This window comes from Hordeum vulgare, chromosome 1H (assembly GCF_904849725.1).
Source record: "Hordeum vulgare subsp. vulgare chromosome 1H, MorexV3_pseudomolecules_assembly, whole genome shotgun sequence".
In the NCBI taxonomy this organism is placed as follows: Eukaryota; Viridiplantae; Streptophyta; class Magnoliopsida; order Poales; family Poaceae; genus Hordeum; species Hordeum vulgare.
The window spans coordinates 123,910,164-123,935,453 of NC_058518.1; the positions used below are offsets into that span (position 1 = coordinate 123,910,164).

Here is a 25,290-nt window from a genome sequence, read left to right on the forward strand (position 1 = left end):
TGTTGTCACATTCTTCACTCTGAAATACTGCTGGTGTGAACGTTTGCACGTCTGATCCTTTACTCTTTCCACTGTAAGTTAGTCATCAGTGAGGAATTTCCTCAAAAGGATATTCCTCAGTGATGAAATTCTAAAAATCTCCTATTCACCCCCCGTCTAGTCGATATAACGCACTTTCAATTGGTATCAGAGCAAGGTACTCCCTTGTTCTGTGTGATTTTGGTTTAACCACCTGGAGTTTTAGTTATGTCCACTGCAGGCATGTTCAAGGTGACTGCACCATGTCCCACCTACGAAGGGAAGAACTTTCCTTTCTGGAAGAACAAAATGCAACTGCATCTACAAGCTGTTGACAATGATCTCTGGTATATTGTGGAAAATGGCGTTCCCATCGTTTCTGCTAGTGTCTCTGCAGCTGATGTGAAGAAATTCAAGCAACTTGATTCTCAAGTTTGGAAGAGTAAGTGCTTTGGGCTCTGCAACACTGATCTGGGAGAGACTGTGCAAGGTAAATGAAGGAGTATCAACCCAACGTGACTCTCGTGTTGATATTCTTCGCAATATCTTCAATCGCTTCAAGAGACATGACAGTGAATGCTGCCAAGACACCTTTGATCGCCTCACTGATATATCAAATGAACTGGAAGCACTGGGAGCTCGAGACATCACTGATCACGAAGTTGTGAAGAAACTGCTAATATCCTTGGATCCTTCATTTGACACTCTAGTTCTGATGATTCAAGAAAGACCAGACTACAAGATGCTAGATCCAGCTGATATTCTTGAAAGGCTAAATACTCATGAATTCCAGGAAGAAGAAAAGACAGATCTATATGGACAAAGCTCTTCCAGACCACGTGCACTGAAGGCTAGAGCAATTTCCTCATCTGAAGAAGAAATAGATGACAGCAGTTGTGACCCTGAAGAATTTGGACAGGAGCTCGCAATGCTTGTGAGGAAATTCCAGAGATTTACACGCCGAGGTCAGTTCGGTAAATCATCAAGAAGAGACATGAGGAAATCAGAATCTGCATCTGAGGACTACAAGAAACGGACCTGTCACAAGTGCAAGAAATTAGGTCATTACATTGCTGATTGTCCCCGCTGGGGAAAGGAATCAAAGAAGAAGAAATACAAGGATGACAGTTCTGATGACTCGAAGAAGAAGAAGAAATCTTCAAAATCCTCATCTTCAAAGTCCTCTTCACACAAGAAGACTAGCTTCAGAAAGGCTCGGGCACTTATTGGCAAGGAAATGGATTCCGAGGCAGAATCAGAGGAATGTGATGAAGAAGAAGGCTCTGGAGAAGACTCAGAATCCGGACAGGCTAGTCTTGCACTAGCAACCACTTTCGTCAGCAAGTCAATCTTCAATCTTGAAGAAAATGATTGCACCATCCATACTGATGACTATGCTGATGACATCGCTCCAACCTATTGCTTCATGGCAAAAGGTTCAAAGGTATCAAATGATGCCTCCTCCTCTGATTCAAGTGACTGTGAACATAATGATTATAAGAAACCCAGTTACAGTAAACTTGCTATCATTGCCACTAAACAACAAACTGCTATGGAAAAGCTTCAAAAACTGCTAGACAAAAGTGATGATCTGTTGAATGATGAAATGAATCTTAATCAAATCCTCGCTGATGACATGAAAAATCTTCAGTCTAGATTTGATATTCTTAAGGATCATTATGATACTCTCCTCAGTGATCATGAGAAGCTTTCCTACGAATTTCTTCAAAGGAAGCTTGATCTTGAGAAACTGAGGATGTCTCATGATGATCTTCGCATGGAAAATGATTCATTACTAGCTCAACAGATCAGTGCTAGTCTAGTTGAGTTTATTCCTCCATGTCTTAAATGCATTGAACGAGAAAGTGCTAATTCCTCACCAGAATCATCAAATGCTACAAATTCTTCAACTGCACCTGTTGTGTCTATTTCCTCACTTGAGGAAAACACAAATGTCATTGATGAAAATGCAGGGCTGAAGGAATTGTACGTGACAGGCATGTACAAAAGCCTCAAAGGACACCAAACCCTTTGTGATGTGCTCAAAAAGCAGATCTTGAATAGGAACCCGAGGAAAGAAGGAATTACCTTTGAGAGGAAATTAAATGCTGATGGAACTTATTGGAAACCTGAGCAGTATCTCAAAACCTCATGGGTTGCTGCTACTGGGCCTCCTTTTGATCCATCTAATCTAACTGGCTTCTCATGTGAATTATCCTATTCCTCGGATGAGTCATTTGACTCCAACTATAAACTGTTCAAAAATCAATCTGGTGAAGTATTTGCTAGATATGTTGGAACTAACTGCAGGAATGGCCCTCCTCTCAGGAAAATCTGGGTTCCCAAAAGTTGTATTGAAAATCTTCAAGTGAATCTCCTCATGACACCACCTCTGAAGAATCTGAACCCCAGATCAAATTCCTCAGGAGGACCAAAATCTTCAAGAGGATCAAAATCCTCAACTGGTCAAAACTATGCTCGTACCCGTGCTTATGCGTCTAACATGCAGGGAAACTACAAGGAATATGAATATGAGCGCTACTCCTCAAATCATTATGTTCATAAATCCTCAAACCAGTTCTCTGCATACTCATATGAGTACTTTAACCCCCCTAATGCTAAAAGAAGTGCATTAGCTTCAATGCCACCTTTCTCATATGGTGCTCGCAGGATGATGAATGCTTTGCCACCCCTTCAGATGTGGGTGGTGAAGAAATCAAACTAATCACTTCTGCAGGACAGGTCTCCAGATGAAAATCATCATCTGAAGAATTGCTGGAGACCTGAGAAACGCTTGATAGGAGGCAAGCTAATGATTGATGAAATAGAAATATTTCACACGTCCTTACATTTCTGTTATGATGAAATCACTGAACTGATGAAATTAGTATATTATTCTTCAAATCTGAAGCATATGAGATGGTAAGCTGTACTAATTCATCTGCAGGATGACAAACCCAAAAATACTGAGTGGGTTCTCGATAGTGGCTGCACACATCACATGACTGGTGATAAAAGCCTACTAATGAATATGCCACTAACTCCATCACCTCTGAAGCAAATCACATATGCTGACAAAGGTAAAAGCAAGGTATTGGGACTTGGCAAAGTAGCTATTTCCAAGGATAGGCATATGGACAAAGTGATGCTTGTTGAATCCCTTGGTTTTAACCTCATGTCAGTCTCGATGCTTTGTGATCTTGATATAATTGTTATCTTTGGTAGATATAGATGTGTAGTCATCATGGAATCTGATAGATCCAAAGTCTTCGAAGGTGTAAGAAGAGGGGATTTCTACATCGTCGATTTCTCTACACGTCCTCATACAGCCACTTGCTTACTAGCAAAAACCTCAGAAGGATGGCTGTGGCACCGAAGACTAGGTCATGCAGGCATGAGGAATTTGCACACGCTTGCAAAGAAGAAGCATGTCATCGACATCGAATCAGTCAAATTCCTCAAGAACCATCTCTGCGGTGCTTGTGAATCTGGGAAAATGACCAGATCCAAGCATCCCTCTAAAACCATCATGACTACTACACGTCCATTCGAATTGCTTCATATGGATTTATTTGGACCTACTCACTATGCCACACTAACCAATGCAGCATCTTTATATGGCTTCGTCATAGTTGATGATTATTCCAGATACACTTGGGTGCATATCATAGTGTATAAAACTGAAGTGCAGGAAATCTTCAAATGATTTTCTTCAAGGGCCTCGACGAACTTTGGCATCAAGATCAAACACATCAGGAGTGATAATGGAACCGAGTTCAAAAACACTGGTCTTGATGATTATCTTGATGAACTTGGTATTACTCACGAATTGTCTGCTCCTTATACTCCTCAGCAGAATGGTGTCGTCGAAAGGAAGAACAGGACTCTGGTTGAAATGGCAAGAACTATGCTTGAAGAATATCAGACTCCTCGTCGCTTCTGGCCTGAAGCAATCAACACTGCATGTCATATCATCAACAGGGTATATCTTCACAAATTCCTCAAGAAAACCTCATATGAACTCCTCACTCACAAGAAACCCAATGTAAGTTATTTCAAAGTCTTCGTTGCAAAATGCTGGATTAGAGATCCTCACCATAGCTCAAAATTTGCACCTAAGGCACATGAAGGTTTTATGCTCGGTTATGGAAAGGACTCGCACACCTACAGAGTCTTCAACAACTATCACAACAAAGTTGTTGAGACTGTACATGTGCGGTTCGATGAAACTAATGGCTCGCAAAGAGAGCAATTGCCTTCTGATCCAGATAAGATGTCTCCTGAGGAAGCAATCAAGCTTAAGCCTACTGAAGACATTGTCCCTATTGAGGAAATTGGTGAATAAATAATTCACATCGCTGATAAAAACCAAGAAGATGCTCCTGAGGAAATTGCAACAGTCCCACTTCCTCAGCCCAGACAAAATCCTCAACCAGCTCATCCGAGGATTGCAAATGAAGTAGAACTTGACAAAATCCTCAACGACATCAATGCGCCAGGTCCTCTCACTCGCTCAAAAGATTCACACTTAGTTAACTTTTGTGGGCACTTTTCCTTTGTATCCATCACAGAACCCTCAAAAGTAGCTGAGGCTTTTCTGGAACCGGAGTGGATCCAAGCCATGCAAGACGAACTTCTTCAATTCAAGTTGAATGGCGTATGGGAGATCGTCAAACGACCAGATCCTCGCAAGCATAACATCATCGGCACCAAGTGGATTTTCCGAAACAAGCAAGATGAGGATGGTCAAGTGGTGAGGAACAAGGCACGACTTGTAGCCCAAGGCTACACCCAGGTTGAAGGAATAGATTTCGATGAAACTTTTGCACCTGTTGCTAGACTTGAAGCTATTCGAATTCTACTTGCTTATGCTAATCATCATAACATCACCTTATATCAAATGGATGTGAAAAGTGCATTCCTCAATGGTAAGCTTGAGGAAGAAGTATATGTTGCTCAGCCCCCAGGCTTTGAGGATCCAAAGAATCCAGACAAAGTCTTCACACTCAAAAAGGATCTGTATAGCCTCAAGAAAGCCCCTCGGGCATGGTATGATACATTGAAGGAATTCCTCATGAAGAAAGGCTTCAAACCTGGTTCACTCGATCCAACTCTTTTCACAAAATCTTATGATAATGAGTTGTTTGTATGTCAAATATATGTTGATGATATCATATTTGGCTGCACTGACAAAAGATACAGTGATGAATTTGCCTACATGATGAGTGAAGAATATCAGATGTCCATGATGGGGGAGCTGAAATTCTTCTTAGGTCTTCAAATTCGTCAACAAAGCAATGGAATCTTCATATCACAGGAGAAATACCTCAATGATGTTCTGAGGAAATTTGACATGCACGAATGCAAAGGTGCCAAGACTCCAATGCCTACCAATGGTCACCTCGGCACTGATGAAAATAGTAAAGATTTCGATCAGCAGGTATACCGTTCTATGATTGGCTCTTTATTGTATCTATGTGCATCTAGGCCAGATATAATGCTTAGTGTTTGCATGTGTGCATGTTTTCAAGCAAAACCGAAGGAATCACACCATAAGGTTGTGAAACATATTCTTCGATACTTAGCTCACACACCAACACTAGGATTATGGTATCCCAAGGGCTCCAATCTTCATCTGGTAGGGTATTCTGATTCAGACTATGCTGGTGACCGTCTGGATCGCAAGTCAACGTCTGGCACATGCCATTTCCTCGGAAGATCACTAGTTTGCTGGACCTCAAAGAAGCAGAACTGTGTATCACTCTCCACTGCCGAAGCTGAGTACATTGCTGCTGGTTCTTGCTGTGCTCAATTACTATGGATCAAGCAAACCCTCAAGGACTACGGCATCAACATGAAGAATGTGCCTCTCTACTGTGACAATGAGAGCGCTATCAAGATTGCATATAACCCAGTATAGCACTCGAAGACCAAGCACATCCAGATTCGTCATCATTTTCTTCGGGACCATGTCCTCAAGGGCAATATCCTCATCGACCATGTGAAGACTAATGATCAACTGGCAGACATCTTCACTAAGCCCTTGGATGAGAAAAGGTTTTGCAAGTTGCGGTGTGAGCTAAATATCCTAGAGTCGTCGAATGTTTTGTAAAAGCATGCACACATCCAAACACTTCTGCAAAATTGATGACTTAGATGTGCAACACACGATGAAACGATTTTCTTCAACTAATGAAGAAAGTCACTCTGAATGTGAAGAAATTAACGAAGAAATTGATTCTCAGGGCCCTACGACAATTGTACGCGGCGTCTGTAATCAACATTCTTATATGGTGGGTAACGCCACCGCCCAATGTGAAATTCCTCAAGATGATTTTCTTCAAATGATCAATTTCCTCACAATGCATTTTCTTCAAAACAGTTATTCTTCATTGTGATGATCTATTACAAAATCTTCAAAAACACTTGATGACTTTCATTTGCCTAGGTAGACTGTGATTTCTAGTCCTCAACAGCATTCACTTATTGCTTTTTCTTCAAGTTGATGTTTCTGCTAAGTGAATGTGATCAGACCCGACTTTCCCTCTATGCTATACTTATCCAGTCTATTCAATTCTTCATATGCGTTCTACTTGGAACTTTGTTCAAAATCCTCACTGCATCCTTGTCAGCTGATGATTTTGTAACGAAAATCCTCAAATCTTCAAAAATTGTTTTCTTTAAAAGAACAGTAACTGAACCCCCACTTCCCACGGTCGGATAACAACGATCTCCACTATCTCCACCGCATCGTACGGGAGCTACACGTGTCCTTTGGAGACGTAGAGGCAGGGGCTATTTGGTCCAAAACTTTCACGCCAAACAGTAACTTTCGGGCTATAAATATGTCCTTATCCCCCTCGGTATCATCTTCTTCACCTCATCGCTCTCCTGCCACAGCACACTCCACCGAACCCTAGCGCCACCGCTGGTAGTCTTGTCGCCGGTGAGGAAGAGCTTCACTGCCTCGACCTTTTCGTCGCCAGGATCACACCAGAGTCGGACCATCTACGTCCGCCGCCACCGTAGACGTCCTCTGCTGCCAAGTTAGGGTGCATTGGACACTCGACCGAAGAGCCTCTCCAACACCACTTTCTGTGTTCTTCGATCACACCTTCTAGGGTAAATATACCCCATTTTTACAGCAGTTTAGATCTGAAATTTTACCTCTCCCATGTGAAATCTGTTTTTCCTCAAGATACAATGCACACATGATTTCTCAAACACTACCTATCACCGCAATCATTGATGAACTAGCTAAGCATCTAAGATTTTCACGAGATTCCTCAATTGTGCAAATTTTCGGATCTGTACAACGCTGGAACCCAAGAACAGTATGCTTAGGCAAATTCCTCAACCACTGGTTATATTCCTCAAACTGTCAAACTTTTTCATTTTCTTCAAATCTGAGAACGCATATGACCTCTCCAAATTCCTCGCAACTATACTCTGTTCACAGGTACACACATGTCAGCTGATGAATCTCTCGGTTCTCATCACATTAACTCATTTGCAGTGTTTCTGGAAGAAACACTTCAAGGCTCATCAGAATCCTCAAGAGTTCAAAATCATCAGCAAATTCCTCGTCTGAAGAAAATGGAGGAAGAGAGGAAACAGAAGGGAGGGAAGAAACTGGAGCAGAACACAGCTGCTGATATTCCTGAGGACATATACATGGACTATTGCACGCCTAATGAAGAACCTGAGACAATGGCCAAGAGAAAGATTAGGCTGCAGAAAATTGAGCACAGATGGGCAAAGGAGTGGAAGGAGTACAGGTTTGTGACTCCAAAATATGCGAAGAAATTCGCTTTGAAGCCTCCTGGCAGAAGGGCCCCACTTGAGGATCATCAAGTAGCACATCCCTCAAGTCTCATGACAATTGATGACTACCCAGATGAGAAAGAAAAGCATCTGGCCAAGCTCAAGAGGCAAGCAGAAGCTGCAGTGAAGAAATTTAATGAATCCTCAGCTGCTGCCTCTGGTGCTGCTCATTCCTCAGCAGCAGAAACCTCTGGCTCAGAGATTCCTCAACCGCAGTCTGTGCCAACAAAGCCAAAGGCTCCAAAGCCTCATGAGAAGTCTGCACAGGCTTCTGTCACAAAATCCTCAGCTCCAAAACCCTCAGTTCCAAAACCGTCAACACCAAAACCATCAGCACCAAAACCCTCAGCACCCATCTCCTCTGCACCAAAATCCTTAGCTCCACCTCCAAAGCCAGTACAAAAGAATGTCGTGAAGCCTACGACAGCAAGCTCCAGCTCCTCACTGCCAGCTGCAACTAGCTCGGAGACAAAGTCTTCAACACCCCTTGTGAAGACTTTGACAACTGCTCAACCTGCACCTCTGCCCAGCCCCAGCAAAATCATCGCAGTCCCGTCTGGATCAGAGGGAAGTGATGACTATGACAATGAAACCCTGCAAGGCATCATCAGAAACAAGCAAGAAAGGGTAGCACAAGCATCAGGCAGTGCTATTCCTCTGGCCATGGACCCCAAGGTCCTCCTCGACTTCATCAATGTATGGTATGAAGACCCAAACACACCCATTGATGATTTGAAACTTCCTCCTGGCGTCAGCCACATGGTGGCCACCTTCATAAATGAAGCCAAGTGGAAGGAACAGAAGGCCAGGGAGGCAAAGGTTGCAAAGGCTAAAAGGGAGAAATTCCTCAGGCAAAATCTCCTCAAGCTGACGCCTGAAGCACTGGTGTCAACCCAGGCAGAGCTGCAAGTCTTGACTGACAAGTGTGACAAATTGTCAGACCGCAAAAGCATCAAGCGCAATTTCATCAAGCTAGCCACTAGTGCTGTTGATGACTACAACAAACGAAACCCACCACCAGCACCAACTCCTCAGCCCCTAGTTGAGCAGCCAGAAGATGCATCTCCTGATGAGGAGGAAATTCCTCAAGCTGAGGAACAAAACCAAGAGCGCTGTGTTGATGAGCCAGCCATTGAATAAATCATCACCGAGACCGCTACTGATGAAACTGCAACCCCTGATGCAACTGCTCCTGATCCAGCTGCTTCATCAAAGCAGGCTGACGACTCTGTTCCAGCTGGTTCATCACTACCAGCTGAAGAATCTGCAGAAAGAACACCTTCACCAAAAGCTTCAAAGGTGAAGAAGATAATCCCGTCTGCATCAGATGCGAAGAAGACAAGAGCTGCTGAGAAGGAAGCAAAGAAGAGAAAAGCTTCTTCAGCAGAAGAAAAGATAGAGGCAAAGCGCCTCAAGGAAACTGAAGAATCTGCCCCTCTGGACCCGGTGCCTCTAAATGTTGCACCTTCATATGAAATGGTCATCATTGGTGACCAAACTACAAGGGCAGATGAGGAAATGAAGGATGTCGCTTCTGAGGAACATACTGATGAGGAGATCCAGATTGATGACAGTCCTAAACCTCACGTTCCTCAGACAGAGACTGCTCAAGCTTCAGCTGCGGCAGCTGATGAATCTGCGTCTGCCACAAAGCCAGCTGAAGAAAATGTCCACTCTGAACAGGCTGACCAAACTCCTCAAGCTGAAAAAGAAGCAGAAATTCCTCAGCCTGAAGCTCAGCCAGAGCAAGAAGTACCAGCTGATGAAATTCCTCAACCTGAGGAAAATGCTGAAGAAAATGTTCCCGCCCCTGACAATGACTTCATTGTGCTCAACCCAGAGACTGCCATGGTTGTTTCCCCTCCCATTCCTCAGCACAATATCAAGCCAGTTCAGCGCCAACCATTCTCGAAGCGGCCAAAGTTTCAGAAAGAAGATTTCTTTGAGGAACGCATGTATTTGATCGGAGAGAACCCTTATGACAAGCCTCAAATGAGGCATCTGAAGTTTTGGACAAGGACTCAGATGAACTACTATGCCTCAGTGCTCTGTGGACGCAACAAGATATTCTAGCACAGGCACATTCCTCATGATGAGCTTGAAGCAATACCCTGCATGGAACCAGCCCTCAGTGTACTCCACGATGCAGGTTTGCTCCCTATGTGCTCAGATATATCAGACTGGAATAGTGAACTTATTCTTCAGTTCTATGCAACTCTGCACATCTCTGGCAACGCTGATGACATCAACACTTGGGTGTTCGACTGGATGACCCAAAACACTCACTACAAGGCTCCTACTTCTGAACTCCTCAGAGAACTGCCCGTACCAATTCCTTCAGAGGGGCAGTGAAGCTTTATGGTGAGCGTGAGCTGCCAAATGGAATGATGGAAGTCCTCATGAAGCCTTTGGCTGCAGGAAAACCCTCAAGAACCACATTCCTCGTCCATGAGCTCAAGTACACACCCCGGTCTGTCTACCGCATTCTCTGCAGTGTTCTCGCGCCAATCAAAGGCCATGGGATGAAGAAGATGTTGTAGGTCTCATGAAGAATATCCTCTTCAACATCATTCACGGTATTCCTATGAATATCCATGATTTCTTCTTGAGGACTTTGGCTCACAATGCAATGTGCCCCTATGATCACAAGATTTATGCACCCTGGATCATGAGATTCCTCAGGACAAGGACAGGCATCAACTTCCACGCTGATTTCCAAAACCATGTTGGTTATATGCCTCCTATCCGGGTCAACAAGAAGACTTTCGAGCCCATTGAGGGAAAAGGAAAGTCTATGATTGACGAAGGCAGCAGGCCCCTTGATGGCCAGTTCAAAGAACCAGACGCTTATTCTTCATGGGACGATACTGAGACTCGTCCACCCAGCCCTATTCCTCCTCGCGTGCTAAACACCAGAGAGCTTCTCCTCAGTCTTCATCAGAAGGTGGATCACAACCACAAATGGGTCAAACGCCAGTTTGGTGCCATTTTGAAAACCCTCACTGAAACCCTGAACTCTGTGAAGATTAATCATCACTATCTGCATGAGGTTTTCGATCGCACCTGGGCTACACTTGCACATCTGAAGACCCAGACTGAGCTTGAAGAAATGAACTTTGAGCAGTACTTTGACTGGTCATGGCCTCCCAAGAAGAAGTTCAGGCTCATTCCCGTGCCAGACCTTGAAGACAGCTCCTTCTCTTCACTCCGCACCGCTGAGTCTGATGAGGAACAACTCGACACCGCAACAGGCCCAAGGAAGAAGACTACACCCAAGAAGCGTCACGGATCTTCATCAACCGCCAAGAAATGAAGTCTTCACGGGCGTTAGTCCTCAGTTTGTCCCTTTTTGTCACTTGATGACAAAGGGGGAGAAACTTGAGAGTTAGTCTTCAAACGGGATTTATTTTTGGGGCCTATGAACTATATTTAAGTTACAAACTCTTGGCTCTTCTGAAGTTTTTATGTAATGAGTTGTAACTTAAGCCCGATGGTACTCTGACGCTTTTGAACGTTTTTCTTCGCATGCTTATTCCTCAAGTTTTAATGCACGCATGCTGGAATTCGTCAGATACCATTTGCCATCATGCATCTTCATTTTCTTCATATGATATGCTATATGTATACATGATTTACAAGATTCAGGGGGAGATCTCCATGATATAAATCATCAATGTGCATCTGCTATAAAAGCAGAATCCTCAAGGTATGCACATCTTCAGGGGGGGTCTCTGTGAATCTTGTCTTCAAATTCCTCAATTGAGTATTTACACTCCACATTTTTATTCCCTGTTGAAGACCTAACCTAATTGTCATCAACCACCAAAAAGGGGGAGATTGTAAGTGCATCTAGTGCCCCTTAGTGATTTTGGTGGTTTGAAGACTTATAGGTTAAGTATCTAATGTGTTTATAAGTGTACACAGGATCTATAAGTCATTGAGGAGTTTGAGATATTTGAAGAATATCGACCCCTAAAAATATATGTCTTCAGTTGAAGAAAATTGTCTGAAGCTCAAGAAATGAATCGCGAGGAATCCGCGATGAAATTGATATTCCTCATGAAGATATTGATATTGAGAAGATCGGTGGTTCCTGAAGAAAATCGTTCTGAAGAAATTGAAGCATGAAGATTTACGTTTTCTGTTTTACTTTCTTCGCATTTGATGAATAGGAACACCGTACTGATAAAGGGGGTCAAAGTAACACTATGGAATGAATTTCCCCATGATGCTCAACCCAAGCCAAATCCTACCAAACGCCTCAAGTGAGGAATATGAGTGACATGAGGACTCTCACAGTTGAGGGTCCCGACCGTTTCGATAACCACGCCAAGTCACTGGTCTTATCCACTCCAATGGTCATATTATTTAAGGGCATTAGTGTCAAATCATGTCGGGATGCTCCCAGGCTATAAATAGCCGCCCCCCACAACCACTAGCTGGTTGGCTGCTCCGTTCGAAACTGACACTTGTCATAAGAGCAACCCAAATTCCTCAGAGCCTTCGAGAGTAATTCATCAGTGAGGAAATACACCACCCACCGAAACCACAAACCAAACCTAGTGATTGAGCATCACTGAAGAAGTTGTTCCTGTGTGGGACTGAAGCCTTTTACCTTTGAGGACTGTGCATCCTCCAGACGGTTAGGCGTCATGGTCTAGAGCAATCCAGCAGTCAATTGTGGATCGCCGGGTGACCGAGTTTGTGAGGATTTGGAAGTCTGCCCTGAAGACTTACCACGAGTTTTGGGCGAGGACTGTGTGTCCTTAGCTCAAGGAGAATACGGTAGGGACTGTGTGTCCCGGGACTGGGTGTCCTTTGGTTTCAATACCAAGCCGCTCCAAACCAGATGTACAACTGTCACAGCAGTTTGAACTGGGTCATCAACGATTGTCGTCTCTGAGAATCGGGTTCTAATTCCTCAACTCTTTACTTTCTGTGTATTATGTATTGAGAACTTTCACTGTGACTGTTTGAAGAATTTTCTGAAGACTTTCTCTGAATTTCCTCAACCCCAAATTCTTCACAATAGTTAATCATCATATGTATTCTGCGTGCCTGCTTACTGTGCGATCTGTTGTCACATTCTTCACTCTGAAATACTGCTGGTGTGAACGTTTGCACGTCTGATCCTTTACTTTTTCCGATGTAAGTTAGTCATCAGTGAGGAATTTCCTCAAAAGGAATTTCCTCAGTGATGAAATTCCAAAAATCTCCTATTCACCCCCCCTCTAGTCGATATAACGCACTTTCACTAGGTTCATGCGTAGATGTTATCTCGAGTAGAACACAAAGGGTTTTGTGGATGGTGATGTTCGATTTTCTTCCCTCCTTATTCTTTTCTCGATTCGGCGGTATTGTTGGATTGAAGCGGCCCGGACCGACATTATTCGTACGCTTACGAAAGACTGGTTTTCATCGATTGACATGTGCTACTGCGACAACAGACCTTGTCAGGAATCCTTCTGTCACGGGCTACGCCTATAGGGACTTCCTTGGCAAATATGCAAAGGATTTCCCCGCGGCCTTGGAGCCTTGCCTTGGTGTTCCTTGAAGAGGAAAGGGTGATGTAGCACAGCGGCGGTAAGTATTTCCCTCAGTTTGAGAACCAAGGTATCGAGCCAGTGGGAGGCGCTCGTTGAGTCACAAGTACCTGCACAAACACAAAGAGCTTGCACCCACCGCTATAAAGGGGTTGTCAATCCCTTATAGATTGTTTGCAAAGTGAGAACTGAAAGCAAAAAGTAAACAAAGCAAAGTAAAAGCGAAAGTGGAGACGATAGTTGTGAATAGACCCGGGGGCCGTAGTGTTCACTAGTGGCTTCTCTCATGAAAGCAAGTAGACGGTGGGTGAACGAATTACTGTCGAGCAATTGATAGAACCGCACAAAGTCGTAACGTCATCTATGGCAATGATTATATCTATAGGCATCACGTCCAAAACAAGTAGACCGATACTTTCTGCATCTACTACTATTACTCCACACGTCGACCGCTATCCAGCATGCATCTAGTGTATTAAGTTCATAAGAACAGAGTAACGCCTTAAGCAAGATGACATGATGTGGATGGACAATCTCATATCTAGGATAAAATCTCATCTTGTTACCCTTGATGGCAACAACACAATGCATGCCTTGTTGCCCCTTCTGTCACTGGGAAAGGTCACCACACGGTATGAACCCAAAACCAAGCACTTCTCCCATTGCAAGAATCATAGATCTAGTTGGCCAAACAAAACCCAAGACTCGGAGAGACTTACAAGGATATCAAATCATGCATATAAGAAATCAGCAAAGACTCAAATATAAATCATGGATAATCTGATCACAGATCCACAATTCATCGGATCTCGACAAACACACCGCTAAAGAGGATTACATCGGATAGATCTCCATGAAGATCATGGAGAACTTTGTATTGAGTATCCAAGAGAGAGAAGAAGCCATCTAGCTACTAACTACGCACCCGTAGGTCTGAAGTGGACTACTCACGAGTCATTGGAGGGGCGATGATGTTGATGTAGAAGCCCGCCAACTCCATAGTCCCCTCCGACAGGGCACCGGGAAGGGTCTCCAGATGAGATCTCGCGGAAACGGAAGCTTGCGGCGGCGGAAAAGTGCTTTCTAGATTTTAGGGAATATATAGGCGAAAGAGCTAGGGCAGGGGAGCGCTAGGGAGGCCACAAGCCTCGTAGCCACCGCCCCCCTGGTGGCGGCTATAGGGCTTGTGGGCCCCCTGTGGCTCTCCTGCCTTGTCCCTCAAGTCCGCCGATCTTTTTCTGTTCTGGAAAAAATTATTTCGGGGATTTTATTCCGTTTGGACTCCGTTCCAACATCAGATCTGAAAAGAGTCAAAAACACAGAAAAAACAGGAACTGGCACTTGGCACTGAGTTAATAAGTTAGTCCCAAAAAATATATAAAAGGTACATGAAACATCCAAAGTTGACAAGATAACAGCATGAAACCATCAAAACTTATAGATACGTTTGAGACGTATCAACATGCAACCTCATTGCATAAAGATGACTGGCGGGTGTCGGTTTCTTCAACTTTAGTTGAATTGGTTTTGATCGAGGCGGTCCTTGGAGAGGTTAAATAGCAATTTGCACATCTCCGTTTTGGTTTTTGCATAAGTAAGATGCGATCATACTAGATACCCATAGCAGCCACGTAAAACATGCAACAACAAATTAGAGGACGTCTAACTTGTTTTTGCAGGGTGTGCTTGTGATATGATATGGCCAATGACGTGATGTGATATATTGGATGTATGAGATGATCATGTTGTAATAGTTATATCGACTTGCACGTCGATGGTACGACAATAGGCAGGAGCCATAGGGTTGTCTTTAAACTAACGTTTGTGTTTGCAGATGTGTTTACTATATTGCTAGGACGTAGCTTTAGTAGTAATAGCATAAGTAGCACGACAACCCCAATGGCGACATGTTGATGGAGATCATGATGACGGAGATCATGGTGTGGCGCCGGTGACAAGAAGATTATGCCGGTGCTTTGGTGATGGAGATAAAGAAGCACAAGATGATGGACATATCATGTCACTTATGAATTGCATGTGATATTAATCCTTTTACGCACCTTATTTTGCTTAGAACGATGGTAGCATTGTAAGGTGATCTCTCACTAAAATTTCAAGACGAAATTGTGTTCTCCCGGACTGTGCACCGTTGCTACAGTTCGTCGTTTCGAGACACCACGTGATGATCGGGTGTGATAGACTCAATGTTCACATACAACGGGTGCAAAACAGTTGCACACGCGGAACACTAGGGTTAAGCTTGACGAGCCTAGCATGTGCAGACATGGCCTCGGAACACATGAGACCGAAAGGTCGAGCATCAATCGTATAGTTGATATGATTAGCATAGAGATGCTTACCGCTGAAACTATTCTCAACTCACGTGATGATTGGACTTGAGTTAGTGAATTTGGATCATGTACCACTCAAATGACTAGAGAGATGTACTTTTTGAGTGGGAGTTTAGCAAGTAATTTGATTAGTTAAACTCTAATTATCTTGAACATAATCTAAGTCCACTTTGAAATTTTTGTGTTGTAGATCAATGGCTCACGCGATAGTCACCCTGAATTTTAATACGTTCCTAGAGAAAGCTAAGTTGAAAGATAATGGAAGCAACTTTGTAGACTGGGCTCGTAATCTTAAGTTGCTCCTGCAAGCTGGGAAAAAGGACTATGTCCTTAATGCTACGCTAGGAGATGAACCACCCGCTACGACCGACCAAGATGTTATGAACGCTTGGTTAACCCATAAGGTGGACTACTCAATAGTTCAATGTGCAGTCTTGTATGGCTTAGAGTCGGAACTTCAACGTTGCTTTGAGCGTCATGAAGCATTTGAGATTTTCTAGGAGTTGAAGTTTATCTTTCAGAAGAACGCCCAGATCGAGAGGTATGAGACCTCCGATAAATTCTATGCTTGCAAGATGGAGGAGAATTCGTCTGTCAGTGAACATCTGCTCAAAATGTCTGGGTACTCAAACCGTCTAGCTGAGCTGGGGATTGAACTCCCGCAAGAGGCTATCACTGAAAGAATTCTTCAATCACTTCCACCAAGCTACAAGATCTTTGTGTTGAACTATAACATGCAAGGGATGAACAAGTCACCCGGCGAGTTATTCGCGATGCTGAATGTCGCAGAGTCAGAACTCCGTAAAGAGCATCAAGTGTTGATGGTGAATAAGACCACTAGTTTCAAGAGAAACGATAAAGGAAAGAAGGGTAATTCCAAGAAGAGCGGCAAGCCTGTTGCCAATCTGACGAAGAAACCCAAAGCTGTACCTAAGCCTGAAACGGAGTGTTATTATTGCAAGGGTATGGGTCACTGGAAGCGCAACTGCCCCAAGTATCTGGCTGATAAGAAGGCTGCCAATGAAAAATCAGGTATATTCAATATACATGTTATTGATGTGTACTTAACCAGCTCTCATAGTAGTGCCTGGGTATTCGATACCGGTTCTGTTGCTCATATTTGCAACTCAAAACAGGAACTTCGGAATAAGCAAAGGCTGGCGAAGGATGAAGTGACGATGCGCGTGGAAAATGGTTCCAAGGTTGATGCAAGGTTCCAAGGTTGATGCCGTCGGCACAGTTTCACTTCAGTTACCATCAGGATTAGTTATGAACTTAAATAATTGTTATTTAGTGCCTGCGTTAAGCATGAACATTATATCTCGATCTTGTTTATTGCGAGACGGTTACTCGCTTAAGTCAGAGAATAATGGTTGTTCTATTTCTTTGAGTAATATCTTTTATGGTCATGCACCCAATGTGAGAGGATTGTTCATATTGAATCTTGATAGCGATGATACACATATACATAACATTGAGACCAAAAGAGTAAGAGTTAACAATGATAGCGCCATGTTTTTATGGCACTGCCGATTAGGTCATATTGGTGTAAAGCGCATGAAGATACTCCATACCGATGGACTTTTGGAGTCACTTGACTTTGATTCACTTGACACGTGCGAACCATGCCTCATGGGCAAGATGACTAAGACTCCGTTCTCCGGAACAATGGAGCGTGCAAGTGACTTGTTGGAAATTATACATACCGATGTATGCGGTCCGATGAGTGTGGAGGAGCGCGGCGGATATCGTTATTTTCTCACCTTCACTAACGATTTGAGTAGATATGGTTATGTCTACTTGATGAAGCACACGTGTGAAACGTTTGAGAAGTTCAAGCAATTTCAAAGTGAAGTTGAAAATCATCGTAACAAGAAGATCAAGTTCCTATGATCTGATAGTGGGGGTGAATATCTGAGTTTCGAGTTTGGTGCTCACTTAAGACAATGTGGAATTGTTTCACAGTTGACACCGCGTGGAACACCACAACGTAATGGTGTGTCCGTACATCGTAATTGTACTTTATTAGAGATTGTGATCTATGATGTCTCTTACCGATTTGTGGTTATCGTTGTGGGGTTATGCATTAGAGACAGCTGCATTCACTTTAAATAGGGCACCATAAAAATCCGTTGAGACGACACCATACGAACTATGGTATGGCAAAAGACCAAAATTGTCGTTTCTTAAAGTTTGGGGATGTGATGCTTGATGTCTAATATGCAACCTTCTCCTTGTAGACGTTGTTGGGCCTCCAAGTGCAGAGGTTTGTAGGACAGTAGAAATTTTCTCTCAAGTGGGTGACCTAAGGTTTATCAATCCGTGGGAGGCGTAGGATGAAGATGGTCTCTCTCAAGCAACCCTGCAACCAAATAACAAAGAGTCTCTTGTGTCCCCAACACACCCAATACAATGGTAAATTGTATAGGTGCACTAGTTCAGCGAAGATATGGTGATACAAGTGCAATATGGATGGTAGATATAGGTTTTTGTAATCTGAAATTACAAAAACAGCAAGGTAACTAGTAACAAAAGTGAGCACGAACGATATTGCAATGCGTGGAAACAAGGCCTAGGGTTCATACTTTGACTAGTGAAGTTCTCTCAACAATAATAACATAATTGGATCATATAACTAGCCCTCAACATGCAACAAAGATTCACTCCAAAGTCGCTAATAGCGGAGAACAAACTAAGAGATTATTGTCGGGCACGAAACCACCACAAAGTTATTCTTTCTGATCGATCTATTCAAGAGTCTGTATTAAAATAACACGAAGCTATTCTTTCCGTTCGATCCATCATAGAGTTCGTACTAGAATAACACCTTAAGATACATAGCAACCAAGACCCAAATGTCACCTAGATACTCCATTGTCACCTCAAGTATCCATGGGCATGATTATACGATATGCATCACAAAATCTACGAATCATCTATTCAACCAACACATAGAACTTCAAAGAGTGCCCCAAAGTTTCTACCAGAGAGTCAAAACGTGTGCCAACCCCTATGCATAGGTTCCCAATGTCACGAACCCGCAAGTTGATCACCAAAACATACATCCAGTACTCACATGAATCCACGTGTGACAACCCATATGCATAGGTTCCCAATTGTCACAAACCCGCAAGTTGATCACAGCAGATAGACACGTGCAAGACATAAATCAAGTGTTCTCAAAGACTCAATCCGATAAGATAACTTCAAAGGGGAAACTCAATTCATTACAAGAAGGGAGAGGGGGAAGAACACCATAAGATCCAACTATAGTAGCAAAGCCCGCAGTACATCGAGATCAAGACATCTCAAGAACACGAGAGAGAGAGATCAAACACATAGCTACTGGTACATACCCTCAGCCCTGAGGGAGAACTACTCCCTCCTTGTCATGGAGATCGCCGGGATGATGAAGATGGCCACCGGAGATAGATTCTGACTGGCACTCTCTCGCAATAGCTAGACGAATGTTGATTCTGTGACAATAAACCTTCCCCTTGCAACGGCACCAGAAGAATGATGCTAGCACTCTCCGGCAATCAGAACTAGAAGAATGTAGTTGACGGCCCACCAGCACGTGGGATCATAGCAGTTTTCGAGGGTAGAGTATTCAACCCAAATTTGTTGGTATGCCAGACAGGAGGTGAGAGAATACTCTCAAGTATTAGCAGCTGAATATGTCAGATTCAACCACACCTGAAAGATTAGTATCTGCAAGCCAAGTATCAGTAGCAAAGTAGTATGATAGCAACGGTGTCAGAAACAATCTGTTGACACGACAGACTATTTCTAACGATTGTATCAATGGCCCCAAGTTTCCTCGTTGACGGAGATTTTCAGTTCCCGTCAACGACCAGCGAATCAAGATTGTAGCAGGTAGCAGCAGTGTAACGAGCAATAGCAGCGGCAAGGAACAGCAGTAGTGACAGCAGTAGCAAGTAGCAACAGTAGCAAGCAACAGTAGTAGCAACAGTAGCAGCAGAGCAAGACAAGTAACAACAATAGCAACAATAGTAACAGAAGCAGAGCAAGACAAGTAACAGCAGCAGAGCAAGACAAGTAACAGCTGAAGTAGGACACACTCGTAGGCAATGGGTCGGTGATTTTTTTGGATGATATTCATCATGCAACCGTTATAACACGGAGAGATATGTGGCTAGCTCCCGTTCGTCAATGTGATGTAGGCATGCATTCCGTGTGTCGTCATACGTGCTTAGGGAAAAGAACTAGCATGACATCTATTGTCCATCCCTCCCGTGGCAGCGGGGTCCAAAAGGAAACTACGGGATATTAAGGTTCTCCTTTTAATAAAGAACCGGACCAACGCATTAGCACTTGGTGAACACATGAACTCCTCAAACTATGGTAATCACCGGGAGTGGTTCCGGTTATTGTCACTCCGGGGTTGCCGGATCGTAACACATAGTAGGTAACTACAACTTGCAAGATCGGATCTAAAACACACATATATTGGTGACAAAGTAATAATTTCAGATCTGAAATCATGGCACTCGGGCCCTAGTGACAAGCATTAAGCATGGCAAAGTAGTAGCAACATTAATCTCAGAACATAGTGGATACTAGGGATCAATCCCCATCAAAACTAACTCGATTACATGATAGATCTCATCCTACTCATCACCGCCCAGCGATCCTACGAATAGATTACTCACGAACGACAAAGAGCTTCATGGAATTGGAGAGGGAAGAAGGTTGATGATGACGATGGCGACGATTTCCCCTCTCCAGAGCCCAAGACGGACTCCAGATCTGCCCTCCAGATGAAGAACAGGTGGTGGCGGCGCCTCCGTATCGCAAACGCGACGAAAACTTCTATCTTTATTTTTTTGGGGACGAAAGTGAACTTATAGACCTGAGGTTGGGGGCGGCAGAGCCATGTGGGACCCACAAGCCTGCCCACTGCCACCAGGGGATGGTGGCGGAGCCAGGGCTTGTGGACCACTGGCCCATCTCCTCAGGTGGAACTTGGCGCGGATATTTTTCATATTTTCCAAAACTGCTCCCCGTAAATTTTCAGGACGTTTGGAGAACTTTGATTTCCGCACAAAAATAATACCAAGGCAATTCTGCTGAAAACAGCGTCAGTCGAGGTTAGTTCCATTCAAATCATGCAAATTAGAGTCCAAAACAAGGTCAAAAGACTTTGGAAAAGTAGATACGATGGACACGTATCAACTCCCCCAAGCTTAAAACCTTGCTTGTCCTCAAGCAACTCAGTTAACAAACTGAGAGGGAAAGAAAAACTTTGACAAACTCTGTTTGATCTTGTTGTTGCAACTATGTCTAACTCATAACCAGAATTTCAGCAAGATCACAAGTTAATCACATAAGCAAATGACACAAAGGTGTCACGATAAACTAATATCAATGGCATAATCAGCTAACGAGCAAATAATAATTAGTTCCAAATACCAACAATTCAATCAAAACAAGCATGAAGCAATATGAATAGGTGGTATCTCGCTAGCTCTTTCTGAGACCACAAAACATAAATGGAGAGCACTTTCGAAGATCAAGGGCTGACTAAACATTGTAATTCATAGCAACAAAGATCCAGTCATAGTCATACTCAATATCAATCAAAAGCAAAGCATAAAAATGACAGAGGTGCTCTCTAATTGGTGCTTATATAAGAAGAGGATGACTCAACAGGAAAATAAATAGACAGGCCCTTCGCAGAGGGAAGCATTGATTTGCATAGGTGCCAGAGCTCAAGCTTTGAAAACAGAGATAATAATTTTGGGTGGCATGCTTTCATTGTCAACGCAATGACCAAGAGTTCTCAATATCTTCCATGCTACTCATGCTATAGGCGGTTCCCAAACAGAAAAGTAAAGTTTTAACTCCCCCACCACCAACCAATCACACTCCACGGCTAGCCGAATCCTCGGGTACCGTCCATACTAACATCAATCCGGGGGGAGTCTTGTTTTACAGTTATGTTTTCAATTTAAGCGTGGAACTGGGCATTCCAATTACCAGCCCCTTTCTCGTGAATGACAGTGAATAAACACATGTCGAGGATAACATTCCTAGCATGGAAGATACCAATAGCCCCCTGTCACCACATGAGCGGTTCGGGCATGCAAAACAGATTATTTCTTGAAGGTTTAGAGAATGGCACATGCAAATTTACTTGGGACGACAGGTAGATACCGCAAATAGGTAGGTATGGTGGACTCTCATGAAAAAACTTTTGGGTTTATGGAAGTGGATGCACAAGCAGTATTCCGCTTAGTACAAGTGAAGGCTAGCAAAAGACTGGGAAGCGACCAACTAGAGCGCGACAACAGTCATCAAGATGCAATGAGTTTGACTAACATTAAATGCAAGCATGAACAGGATATAAATCACCATGAACACGAACATCATAGAGGCTATGTTGATTTTGTTTCAACTACATTCATGAAGATGCGCCAAGTCAAGCCACTTGAAACATTCAAAGGAGAATACCATCCTATCAGACTACATCATAGTCATTTCAAAAGCTATGTTGGCATTCAAGACAAACCATTATAAGCTCTCAGCTAAATAAGCATGGCATCAGAAACTATGATCTCTAAGTTATCATTGCAAACTTGGTTCTCTCACAACAAAGCTAAATCTGGGTCGACAAGCTAGTCATATTTACAAAAACAAAAAAGATAGAGTTCATACCAGCTTTTGAGTCTCAGTCACTTCATCATATATCATCATTGTTGCCTTTCATTTGCACGATCGAATGATGTGAACAATAATAAGCGCATTGGACTAAGCTGAATCTATAGGCAAACACAAAGGAGAAGACAAAGTAATATGGCTCTTTGAAAGCTAAACAGGTAAGCATGTAAGAACCAATAAACATTGTAACCAATATCTTCTACCTTGACACAAAGAAAAAGAAAACTATTTACACGGGAAAGCTCCCAACAAGCAAAAGAAGAAAGAAAAATCTTTTTGAGTTTTCTCAAAAGGACGCAAAACAAGAAAACAAGAAAACGAGAATGAAGTAGCATGGATAATACACTGGAAAAGTGTAAACACCGGCTAACAAAGTGAAAGCATAAGCATGAATGTAAAGTCGGTGAGAACACGTACTCCCCCAAGCTTAGGCTTTTGGCCTAGCTTGGCCTACTCCCACGGTGGGAAATAACTAGCTCCAGGATAGTCCGGAGCAGACTGTGGATGCCACTGCCGTGTGAGCTCCTCTGGCCCCCACTGATAAACTGGCATCTGGTACTCGACCCGCGATTCAGACACGGGCGCCTGTGGTTGGGCCAAGCCCCAATATGCATGGATGTCCGCGGGCATAATAGTGTACCTGTCTGCCTGAAGATCGAACAAAGAAGGAGCAGGCAAAGTAATAGTCTCTCGAGTACCCTGACTAAATACCAGGTTATAAATCATCCGTCTACTAGCATCTCTATCCAGAAAATCATGGCGAACCATGCTATCATAATCCAGATATTTCTCACGGAGAAGCATCTCTCCTTCCTCTCCCAGTCTAATGGGTATCTCAAAGTGTTTGGCAAGACGGGTAGCATAGATACCTCCATAGACGACACCCTTGGAACGGTTCAGGTTCAACCGTTGAGCTACAATAGCGCCCAAGCTATAAGTCTTATCGTTATGAAGGCCTTCACGCAAAACCGCAAGGTCTGGAGAACTAAGTGATCCAGCCTCCCCACGGCCAATCAAACATTTTCCCACAAATAATGAGAAGTACCGAAGCACAGGAAAATGTATGCTAGCAATTCTAGCGTGAGACACTCCTCTCTCCTCTCCAATAGCAATAGAACCAATTAAATCCTCCAAGTCCCGTGGACGAGGGTCACGGATATCCCCAACATGAGGTAATTTGCATACATTGCAAAAATCCTGCAGCGTCATGCACCAGGGGACATCGTATATCATGAACTCAACCATGGGAGGATTCTTCCTCGGGTAAAAGTTGAAGCTTTGAACGAAAATATTGGTGAGGAGGAGGTATTGTGAGCACTTATGTTCAACGAACGCAGTAAGACCTGCGTTCTCCACCAAGTAATAAAAGTCTTCATAAAGTCCGGCGACGCGCAAAAATTCATCACTTGGCGACTCGCACGCTCGAACTTCTGTGACTCGAGGGACTACGTACTTGGGGTGGTTCTTCTCATCCTCCTTGGGGTTACGGCTTGAAGAGCCTCTCAAGAACCACCTCATCTTTTCCTTTTTCTAGCTCTGAAAAATTCCGAAGTTTTTAGAGACTTCGAAAGAAAAGTGAATAAAGATTAACCCAACTTGTAGCAACTACTCCTACAAGTGCCTAGAAACCGTATTACACGCTAAAACTACTCGGGACCAGCTAAAATCAACATTTACATCTCAAGAACAGGGTCACCAAGGTAGCAAGAATACGCGAAGGATAAAGCACTAGAGCAAAAACTAATTGGACCAATGGAGGAGTCACTTACCAAGGAGTAATTTCCCCAAAACGGTTCGGAGAATGGTGCTTTGAGCAAGGAGATCGAGAATCACACACAAATGAGCAAGAACACGGGTTTGAGCTGCGAAACAATTTTTTCTGGAGGGTGAAGAACAGGCTGGGAGCTGGAATGAGTGGAGGGGGTCCCTGTGGGCCCCACAAGCTTGCACTCCGCCACCAGGGGGGGTAGGTGGTAGTGGCAGGGCTTGTGGCCCACTGGTCTAGCCCCCAGGCCAGCTCTCAGGCCCAGTAATTTTCAAAAATTCCATAAAAAATCATACTAAATTTTCAGGACCATCAGAGAACTTTTATTTTTGAGGTATTTTTCTCCGGGACGCTAAAACAGAAAACCGGAAAAACTAAACTAATTCTATCATTTTTCTTCTAAGCAAAAGGAAATGAAAGCTCAAAACAGAGTTATGTGACTCTTTGATTCATCTGTTTCATGGTCATCGAAAGAAATCCGTCAATGGGATTGATCAAGTCCTTATGACAAAACCTTCTCGAATCGCAAGAGAGAACGGAGAATTTTCGAATAGCCACTAAGTCACCTCAATGGGGATATGTATCTCCCCAACAAGCAAATCATACTTCATCTTGACACGAGGAATAGGGCATTCAAAGCTCCCAATGAGCATCGATGAAGTCTTTTCGATAGAATTGATGCAATGTACTTCATATCATTTCTTCGGAAAGTGCACTGTGTGCTCCTTACCGTTGACATGGAAAGTGACATTGCCTTTGTTGCAATCTATAACAGCCCCTGCAGTGTTTAAAAAGGGTCTTCCGAGGATGACAGCCATGGCATCGTCCTCGGGAATATCGAAGATAACAAAGTATGTTAAGATAGTGGTGTTAGCAACCACAATAGTCACATCCTCGCAAATGCCGATAGGGAAAGCAGTTGACTTGTCGGCCATTTGCAGAGAAATTTCAGTGGGTGTCAACTTATCCAATTCAAGTCTACGATAAAGAGAGAGAGCAGCATAACACTAACAGTGGCTCCAAGGTCACATTAGGCAGTTCTTACGTAGTTTCCTTTAATGGAGCAAGGTATAGTGGGCACTCTGGGATCACCAAGTTTCTTAGGAGT

General features: G+C 43.4%; 1 protein-coding gene across 1 annotated transcript in view; it reads right to left on the reverse strand.

The window, feature by feature from the left end:
• LOC123397483 (probable inactive receptor kinase RLK902) overlaps nt 1-25,290 on the reverse strand; it is a 96,015-nt gene that overhangs the window by 12,442 nt on the left and 58,283 nt on the right. The gene's annotated exons all lie outside the window — the stretch shown is intronic.